The sequence below is a fragment of the Erinaceus europaeus genome, chromosome 15 (genome assembly GCF_950295315.1).
Source record: "Erinaceus europaeus chromosome 15, mEriEur2.1, whole genome shotgun sequence".
NCBI lineage: Eukaryota > Metazoa > Chordata > Mammalia > Eulipotyphla > Erinaceidae > Erinaceus > Erinaceus europaeus.
The window spans coordinates 25,634,172-25,644,947 of NC_080176.1; positions in this window are offsets into that span (position 1 = coordinate 25,634,172).

The following is a 10,776-nucleotide window of genomic DNA, read 5'->3' on the forward strand; positions in this document are numbered from 1 at the left end:
TTGTCTTTCTTTTTTTTAAAAAAAAAATTATTTATTTATTAATGAGGAAGGTAGGAGGAGAGAGAAAGAACCAGACATCACTCTGGTACATGTGCTGCCAGGGATCGAACTCAAGACCTCATGCTTGAGAGTCCAAAGCTTTAACACTGCGCCACCTCCCGGACCACAACCCTTGTTGTTTTTCATTGTTGTTGCAATTATTATTGTTGTTGATGATGTCATCATTGTTAGGTAGGACAGTGAGAAATGGAGAGAGGAGGGGAAGACAGAGAGGGGGAGAGAAAGATAGACACCTGCAGACCTGCTTCACCGCCTGTGAAGCGACTCCCCTGCAGGTGGGGAGCTGGGGTTCGAACCGGGATCCTTATGCTGGTCCTTGCGTTTTGCGCCACTTGCGCTTAACCTGCTGTGCTACCACCTGACTCCCTCCTTTTTTTTTTTTTTCTTTTTTTTTTAACTAGAGCACTGCTCAGCTCTGGCGTATGGTGGTACAGGGGATTGAGACTGGGACTTTGGAGCCTCATGAGCCTTATGAGAGTCTCTTTGCATAACCATTATGCTATCTACCTCTGTCCTCAATAATGTTTTAAAGAAAGTGAATGTAAACAAAGAATGGAAAAGTTGAGCCAGAGGGCATTCAGTGGTGACACTTTGATAAAAGAGGCCCTTGCTTAGTTCATTCCTCGGTGCCACATTAAAAATTGAAAAAGTGGGAGTCAGGCGGTAGCATAGCAGATTAAGCACACGTGGTGTAAAGTGCAAGAACAGGCGTAAAGACCCCGGTTGGAGCCCTGGCTCCCCACCTATAGGGGAGTCGCTTCACAGGCGGTGAAGCAGGTCTGCAGGTGTCTATTTTTCTCCCTCTCTGTCTCCCCTCCTCTCTCCATTTCTCTGTCCTATCTAACAACAACATCAATAATAACAACAGTAGTAACTGCCACAACAATAAAAGAAACAAGGGCAACAAAAAGGAAAATAAATATAAAAAATAAAATAATAAAAAATTGAAAAAGCAAAAAGTAAAAACTGCAAATTCCTTAGATGGCCCCTGCACGAGTGGGGCGCTATGTTCAGTACTGTAACATCAATGTGCTGATCACCAGGCTAAGCCTTCACTGCCCAGAGTTGGGGGTGGGAGGCTGCAGCCCCTCTGACCCCCTGAGCTGCCCTCCCATCCTCCCTGTGGCAGTGTGTGTAAGGGCCAGGGAACTTCTCTCCCAAGATGCCTGGACTGTGTGCCAGCTAAACAAAGACCATGCCAAGCAGCCTGGGATGGAAAAGGAGGTAGCAGCAATTCCGAGAGCTCCTGCCAAGCGTACTTCCTTGGAACAAGTTGTCGACTGTTTTCTCTCCTGGATTTTGGCCAGGGAGATAAATCAGTATGGTAAAGGAGATCTCTGGAGGGGAGGAAGCTCAGAGACTGCCCTGACTTCTGACCTTCAGTGGCTCTTGAGTCAAAGCTTCCATCTCAAGTAGTGAAGACTGTTCCAGGGCTGGGGAGACAGCATAAGGGGTTCTGCAAAAAGCCTTTCATGCCTGAGTCACCAAAGGTCCCAGATTTAACCCCCAGCACCACCATTAGATAGAGCTGAGCAGGACTCTGGTAATATAAATAAACACCATAAACAAACAAACTGAAATAGACCCACAATCTGTTTAGTTTCACACATCCTGTCTAGTTTCATATCCCACGTTCCCTGGTTCTAGGGAAGGGATGGAGGCTTGGCAGCTTTTGAACTTGGGCTGTAGGTTTGGGAGCAAGTCCGTTTTTCTTACTGAGTTTCAATTCTTTCTCTCTCTCTCTCTCTATCTATCTATCTATCTATCTCTGTCTCTCTCCTTTTCAAGCTTTATTATTTCAGAGAGAGAAAGAGAGAGAGAGCGGGAGAGAACGAAAATCAGAGTCTAACTCTGGCATATGTGGTGAAGGGGATCCATCTTGAGACCTCATGCTTGCTAGTCCTAAGCTCAACCACTGGGATGCACAACTGCTTTGTCTCTAAAACAGACGCAGTCACCCCCACCTCACTGGGGTGAGTTCTATAAAAAGGCCGATCTCAGTCCCTGTCACAGTAACAAGTGGCAGGTAGCAGAATTCTAATCTATCCAGACAAGGAAACTCAAGAGGTTAAGGGACCATCCAGGCCAACCCACTAGGGGAAGATCAGGGACTATGGTGTCTCTCCTTTGATATCTCTCTATCTCTCTCTTTCAATGAAAAAGTAGCCCAGGGACTGGGGATACAGCATTATAGTTCTGCAAAAGACTCTCATGCCTGAAGCCCCAGGTTCAATCCCCAGCACCACCGTAAACCTGAGCTGAGCATTCTGTCTTTCTCTCTTTCTCCTCTTTCTCTCTCTCTCTCTCTCTCTTTCTCTCACACACACACACACACACACACACACACACACACAAATATATGAATCGTAAAAATAAATATTTAAAAAAAAAGAAACCGTGTAGGCAACGCCCCAGCACTTCAATCAATCAGTCAATCAGTTTTTCTTAGATGCCTCAATGCATAAATAACACTGAATCTACACTGGAGACTCCTCCCATAGCAGCCTTCCTTGAGCACACAGTGTGAATTCTTAGCACCAGGACTCCTTTGTGGGTGCAATTCTTTCAGAGCAATCTGGGGGCTGTTCCAGGCTCCCTCCTGATCTCAAGTCCTCAGTTTGATTCTTGAATTAACTCACCAAAGTTCTGTGCATGTCAGCTTTCCAGTTAAGCCCGCCCATAGGTAGACATGGGCAAGTCAGGCCTCTCTGCCTTGCCACCTCAGCTGCCTCCCCTCTGCTCCCCAACACACCCCTTCTCTCTGTAGGTAGGCCCAGAACTTCACAAGGCTTTTTTGTGATATGTTTGTCCAGGAAGGAGCAGGGGCAGGGGCCTGGCTGGGTAAGCCATGAAAGCCCAGTGCTGTTCACACAGTGAGGAGCTGCTTCAGATGATGCTGTTGTCAGAGCTGCATTAACTCCACACCCCACACCCAAACCAGGCCTGGGCTCAGCCTCCTAACTTCTGGGTGACTCCACACAGGAGCAGTTTCAGGTGGCTTTCCTTAGCACCATCTGTTTACTCTCATGGTGAGATATGTTTGCACTGGGAGGGAGTTGGGGGGAGCCTCTGGTAGCCACTGGCCTCTGGCTGGGGAAGCCGGGAATCTCCATTGGGCACTCACATCCCGGCTCCAACCTTTGACAGTTGGCTCTCTTGACAGCAAATACAGAATATTTTAAACGCTGTTAGTTCTTCCCCCTGGAACTCATACTGGTCCCATATACAAGGTGGCCAGAAGGGCAGTTCAGTTTGGAAGTGTTCACCAGGATACAAAACGCAGACAGAAGGTGAGCATATAAAGAGATCAGAGGGGCTAGAGAGATTGCATAATGGTTCTGCAAAAAATATCATATCTGAGGCTCTGAGATCTCAGGTTCAATCCCCAGCCCTACATGAAAATAAAGTAATAAAATGCCATATCATACACACACACACACACACACACACACACACACACACACACTCAGAGTGAGGGCTCAGAGAAGGTTGCAGTAATGGTGATAGACTCCTAGCTCACCAGGCAGCTGCATTCTCTGCTGCTTCTTCTAGCGTTTGCCCTTCTTCCGTAGCCAGTCAACAGCGTCAGGTTGAGCCTGATGTAAAGTTTTGAGACCTCCTTTGAATCTGGAGAGGTGGCAGTCGTTGACTATGTGGGTCATAGTCTGTCTGGAGCCGCAGGGGCAGTTCGGGTCGTCTCTGGCTCCCCAGCGATGGAACATAGCGGCGCACCGGCCATGGCCTGTTTGATAGCGATTGAGGAGGGCCCAATCATAACGTGCTAGGTCAAAGCCGGGTTGACGCTTGCAGGGGTCTGTGATGAGGTGTTTGTTCTTTACCTCAGCTGACTGCCAACTCTGTTTCCAAGAGTCTGGAACAGAGAAGTTCAGTGTAGGCGTAGGGGACCAGATTGGGTGACGAGACGTCAAGCGTTGGACAGGGTGGGCGAAGATATCTGCGTATATTGGCAGGTCCGGTCGAGCTAAAACAGGGTTTCATAACTTCAGGACAGTCATTCTGTTGATTGAGATTGATAGCTGGTGAAGATGCTGTCTCAGGTCACTTGTGACCCTGTTTCCCCAGGGAGGCAAGAGGATTTAGGGTGCAGCTTCAGTGCAGAACCAGGCCAACAGTGGCATCTCTATTCTCTTTCTCTTTTGCAGTATCTCTGTCTCTTTTTTTTTTTTCAGGTAAATTAAACTTTTATTGAAAACTAAACATGTTAAGGAAAAAGAGAGAGAAAGAGAGGAGAGGACTCACTTACAAGATCTATGGTCACAGGTGGTCCCAGGAGAGAGTGTGAGAGTGAGATAGCAAAGGAAGAGACTTACATGATGCTGTCAGAGCCAAAGAGATAGCAAGAGCAAGAGAGAGCCTCTCTGTCTCTTTAAGTGAATGAAAAAGTGGTCTAAGAGAGATGAAATTCCACACACTCAAGGTGCTGCCTCCACTGGAATAAGTTTTTAATATTTTTAAAGATTTTATTTATTCATGAGAAAGATAGGAGGAGAGAGAGAAAGAACGAGACATCACTCTGGCACATGTGCTGCTGGGGATTGAACTCAGGACCTCATGGTTGAGAGTCTGATGCTTTATCCACTGTACCACCTCCCGGACCACTGGAATAACTTTATTGTTATTATTATTTTATTTATTTATTTTTTATTGGGTAGAAACAGAAATAGAGAGGAGAGTGGGAGATAGAGCGAGGGAAAAAGAGAAACATCTGAAGCCCTGCTTCACCACTTGTGAAGCTTTCCCCCTGCATATGGGGACCAGGGGCTTGAACCCAGGTCTTTGTGCACTGTAATGTGTGCACTCAACCAGGTGCGCCACCACCTAGTCCTATGGAATTTTTTTTTTTACCTCCAGGGTTATTGTTGGGGCTTGGTGCCTGCACTACGAATTCACTGTTCCTGAAAACTATTTTTTCCCTTTTGTTGCCTTTGTTTACTGTTGTTACTATCGCTGTTGTTGGACAAGACAGAGAGAAATCAAGAGAGGATGAGAAGACAAAGTGGGGGAGAGAAAGACAACTGAAGACTTGCTTCACAAGTTGTGAAGCAACCCTCCTGCAAGTGGGGAGCTGGGGGCTTGAACCAGGATCCTTACACCGGTCCTTGTGCTTTGTGCTATGTGTACTTAACCCGCTGTGCTGCCGCCCAACACCGAATACATTTTTTTTAATTTTTTAATATATTTTTTATTTTATTTATTTATTCCCTTTTGTTGCCCTTGTTGTTTTATTGTTGTAGTTATTATTGTTGTTGTCGTCATTGTTGGATAGGACAGAGAGAAATGGAGAGAGGAGGGGAAGACAGAGAGGGGGAGAGAAAGATAGACACCTGCAGACCTGCTTCACCGCCTGTGAAGCGACTCCCCTGCAGGTGGGGAGCCGGGGTTCGAACCGGGATCCTTATGCCGGTCCTTGTGCTTTGCGCCACCTGCGCTTAACCCGCTGCGCTACAGCCCGACTCCCCGAATACATTTTTTTTAAGTGGATACTGGGGCCAAACAGTGGCACACCTGGTTAGGAACTCACATTACAGCGTGCAAGGACCCAGGTTCAAGCCCCTGGACCCCACCTGCAGGGGGAAAGCTTCATAAGCACTGAAGCAGGGCTGCAGGTGTCTCTCTGATGCTTTCCCTCTCTCCCACTCCTCTCTCAATCTCTTTGTCTCTATCAATAATTAATAATAAAACAAAACATTTTAAAAAGTGGATTTTGACAACAATACTGAAGTTGCCATGGTAGGGGAAAATAAAGGTGGTGGGGGTTAATTTTGTGTCTAACTTAAAGGGTTGATGAACCAGGAGAGATAGCTCACCCACTAAAGCAATGCTTTATTACATGTGAGGCGCTGGGTTTGAGTCCTGACATCACTTGGGAGCTCCGTGGTGGTGGAATTGCACTGGGTGCCTCTCCTCTCTGTGTGTGTCTCTCCCTCTCAGAAAAATAATGACTAGAAAATTGAGCTGTTTAGCCAGGCAGGCACCAAATCTCCATTAGTTTCCTCCTTCCCTGACTCTCAACCTCTATCTAAAAAAAATAAATAAATAAAGTCATCTGCAGGTACAGTAAGAGAAAACCCTGGTGGTAAAAACAAAGCAGACAAAAACACCATTTGAGGGAGCCAGGATGTGGCAGACCTGGTTGAGCACAAACATTATAGTGTGCAAGAATCTGGGTTCAAGACCCCACTCTCCACCTGCAGGGGAATGCTTCAAGAGCAGTAAAGCTCTGAAAGCGTTTCTCTTTCTCTCTTCTCCATCCCTCTCAATTTCTTTCTGTCCTATCAAATAAAATAGAAGAAACAAAAAAAAAAAAAAGGAAAAAATTGCCACCAGCAGTGGTAGATTATTCATAGGGGTGATAACCCTGGTGGCAATAAAAAAATTAAATAAATAAAATACGGGCAAGAGTAGATAGCATCATGGTTATGCAAAGAGACTTCTCAAGCTTGTGGCTCCAAAGTCCCAGGTTCAATCCTTCGCACCACCATAAACCAGAGCTGAGCAGTGCTCTGGTTAAAAAATAAAAATAGAGTTCCGGAGGCGGAGCTACGAGCAGCAGATCGCTTTCTCTCCTCTCCTCTCCTCTCCTGGATCAACTAGGAATACCAAAGGAGACCACCCGGACCGAAACAAGACAGGACTAGAATGACCACAGAAACCCAGTAAATCACCCGTGAGTACAAACACGCGTGGCTGGTGACAGAGAGGAGAGAGGGGCCTAAGGAGAGATTAAGTGACTGCTAACAGTTCGACAGTTTGTCAGTGGAGACACCACCTCCAGTCTGCTCCACCAACAAGGGGACAGCTGAAGGGAGGAAAGGACTCCCCAGAGACTCACCAAATACAACTCTGAGTCTCCATTGCTACTACCCTCAGAATCTGGAGCAGTAACAGGGAGGGACACCAGGGCACAGAGATCTAACCGGGAAACTCAGGAGAAGACCTATACCTCGGTGGCATAGCTGAAGGGCTGTGAAAGTCTCTTTGCATAACCACTGGATTATCTCTGCCACACCCTGCTTTATCTCTTGGTCAGGAGTCATTGATTAAGCCAAGAAGCCTATTGATAGTTTAAAAGCCCTCAGGCTACCATAGCCTACAGGGGAAAAAAAAAAGGCTTTTACACCACTAAACTCCAACTCAGGGATTGAAAAAACTGTTAACTTATATAAAATGGTTAAAACAACAAGAAAAAATAATGGAGACTCGAACCAGGACAAGAGTCCAGCTAAAAGTCCTCCAGAGGGCGAAGCACAAAACAACGAGTTCAACATGCAAACATTAGCTAAGGAAATAATAACAGGAGTGAGTAAAGAATTTGAAAAAATTGTAATCAGAACTGCAGGAACAACAAATGAGAATATGGAAGAAAATTCTAATAATCTCATGGTTATTAGAGAGCTGAAAGCTGAAATTGCTGTGCTAAGAAGGCAACTAGCTGAACAAGCTAAAACAGTATCAGAGCAGGGCAACAAAATAGATGAACTCCAGAAAGCAGTAGAGGGCAGAGAGAATAGAATCAATGAGGCTGAAGACAGAATTAGCAAGATTGAGGATGAATTAGAGACAACTAAAAAAGAAGTAAGAGATCTCAAAAAGAGATTAAGAGATGCTGAAAACAACAACAGAGTCCTATGGGATGACTTCAAAAGAAACAATATACGCATTATTGGCTTACCAGAGGAAGAAAGAGAAGGGGAGGAAGAAAGCGTTCTCCAGGCCATAATAGCTGAAAATTTCTCTAGTCTAGACAACACCAAAGACATAAAGATTCAAGAAGCCCAGAGGGTCCCAAACAGAATTAACCCAGACCTAAAGACACCAAGACATGTCATACTTAGATTGGAAAGGAATAAGGATAAAGAAAGGATCCTCAAGGCTGCAAGAGAAAAACAAAGAGTCACCTACAAAGGAAAACCCATAAGATTAGCAGCAGACTTCTCCATACAAACACTACAGGCCAGAAGAGAATGGCAAGATATCTATCGAGTGCTCAATGAGAAAGGCTTTCAGCCAAGAATACTATATCCTGCTAGATTGACATTCAGACTAGATGGAAGCATCAGAACCTTCTCAGACAAGCAACAATTGAAGGAAGCAACCATCACCAAGCCTGCCTTGAAAGAAGTTCTGAAAGGTTTCCTATAAACAACCAGACCACCACAAATAGAACATATATCAAAACACTCTAAAACTCTACAAGAATGGCGTTAAAATATCTTCAATCTTTGATATCAATAAATGTCAATGGCCTGAATTCACCTATTAAAAGACACAGAGTAGGAAGATGGATCAGAAAACACAACCCAACAATATGTTGTCTACAGGAAACTCACCTAACGCAACAAGACAAACACAGACTTAAAGTGAAAGGATGGAAAACTATCATTCAAGCCAATGGCCCACAAAAAAGGGCAGGAACAGCTATTCTCATATCTGACATGATAGACTTTAAAATAGATAAGATTAAAAAAGATAGGAATGGACACTACTTAATGCTCAGAGGATCAGTCAATCAAGAGGACTTAACAATTATTAATATATATGCACCCAATGAGAAGCCATCTAAATACATCAAACTTCTACTGAAAGAGCTACAGCAATATATTAACAGTAACACAATCATAGTAGGGGACTTCAACACCCCACTCTCTCAACTTGACAGATCATCCAGGAAGAAAATCAGTAAAGACATAAGGGAGCTAAATGAAGAGATAGATAAACTAGAACTATTGGACATTTTCAGAGTCATTCATCCCAAGAAACTGGAATACACATTTTACTCAAATCCACATGGATCATTCTCAAGGATAGACCATATGTTAGGCCACAAAGACAGCATCAGCCTATTCAAGAGCACTGAAATCATCCCAAGCATCTTCTCAGACCACAGTGGAATTAAACTAACACTTAACAATCAACAAAAGATTAGTAACAGTCCCAAAATGTGGAAGCTCAACAGTACACTTCTTAACAACTTCTGGGTCAAAGAGGAAATCAAGGAAGAAATCAAAATGTTTCGAGAGTTCAATGAAAATGAAGACACAAGCTATCAAAATATTTGGGACACAGCTAAAGCAGTCCTAAGAGGGAAGTTCATAGCTATACAAGCACACATTAGGAAACAAGAAAAGGCACAAATAAACAGCCTGATTGCACATCTTAAAGACCTAGAAGAAGAACAACAAAGGAACCCTAAAGCAACCAGAAGGACAGAAATTACTAAAGTTAGGGCAGAAATAAATAACATTGAGAATAGGAAAACCATACAAAAGATCAATGAAAGTAAATGTTGGTTCTTCGAAAGAGTAAACAAAATCGACAAACCTTTAGCCAGACTCACAAAACAAAAAAGGGAGAAGACCCAAATAAATCGGATAGTAAATGAAAGAGGAGATATCACAACAGACACTGCAGAAATTCAACATATCATGCGAGGCTTCTATGAACAACTATATGCCACCAAGCTAGAGAACCTGGAAGAAATGAATGATTTCCTAGATACCTACCAACTTCCAAAACTAAGTAAAGAGGAAGTGGATAACATGAACAGGCCCATCACAGCTAATGAAATTGAAACAGTTATCAAAAATCTTCCCAAAAATAAAAGTCCTGGACCAGATGGCTTTACAAATGAATTCTACAAAACTTTCAAAGAAGAACTAATACCTCTACTTTTAAAAGTCTTCCAGAAGATTGAAGACACTGGAATACTCCCTGCCAGCTTCTATGAAGCCAACATCACCCTGATACCAAAAGCAGACAGGGACACAACCAAAAAAGAAAACTACAGACCAATATCTCTGATGAACATAGATGCGAAAATATTGAACAAAATTCTAGCCAACCGGATACAGCAGTATATCAAAAAGATTGTTCATCATGACCAAGTGGGGTTTATCCCAGGCATGCAAGGTTGGTTTAATATACGTAAATCAATCAATGTGATCCACCACATCAACAAAAGCAAGACCAAAAACCACATGGTCATATCAATAGATGCAGAGAAAGCCTTTGACAAAATACAACATCCCTTTATGATCAAAATACTACAAAAAATAGGAATAGATGGGAAATTCCTGAAGATAGTGGAGTCTATATATAGCAAACCTACAGCCAACATCATACTCAATGGTGAAAAACTGGAAGCATTTCCACTCAGATCAGGTACTAGACAGGGCTGCCCACTATCACCATTACTATTCAACATAGTGTTGGAAGTTCTTGCCATAGCAATCAGGCAGGAGCAAGGAATTAAAGGAATACAGATTGGAAGAGAAGAAGTCAAACTCTCCTTATTTGCAGATGACATGATAGTATACATGGAAAAACCTAAGGAATCTAGCAAGAAGCTTTTGGAAATCATCAGGCAATACAGTAATGTGTCAGGCTATAAAATTAACATTCAAAAGTCAGTGGCATTCCTCTATGCAAACACTAAGTTAGAAGAAATTGAAATCCAGAAATCAGTTCCTTTTTCTATAGCAACAAAAACAATAAAATATCTAGGAATAAACCTAACCAAAGAAGTGAAAGACTTGTATACTGAAAATTATGAGTCACTACTCAAAGAAATTGAAAAAGACACAAAGAAGTGGAAAGATATTCCATGCTCATGGGTTGGAAGAATTAACATCATCAAAATGAATATATTACCCAGAGCCATCTATAAATTTAATGCTATCCCCATCAAGATCCCAA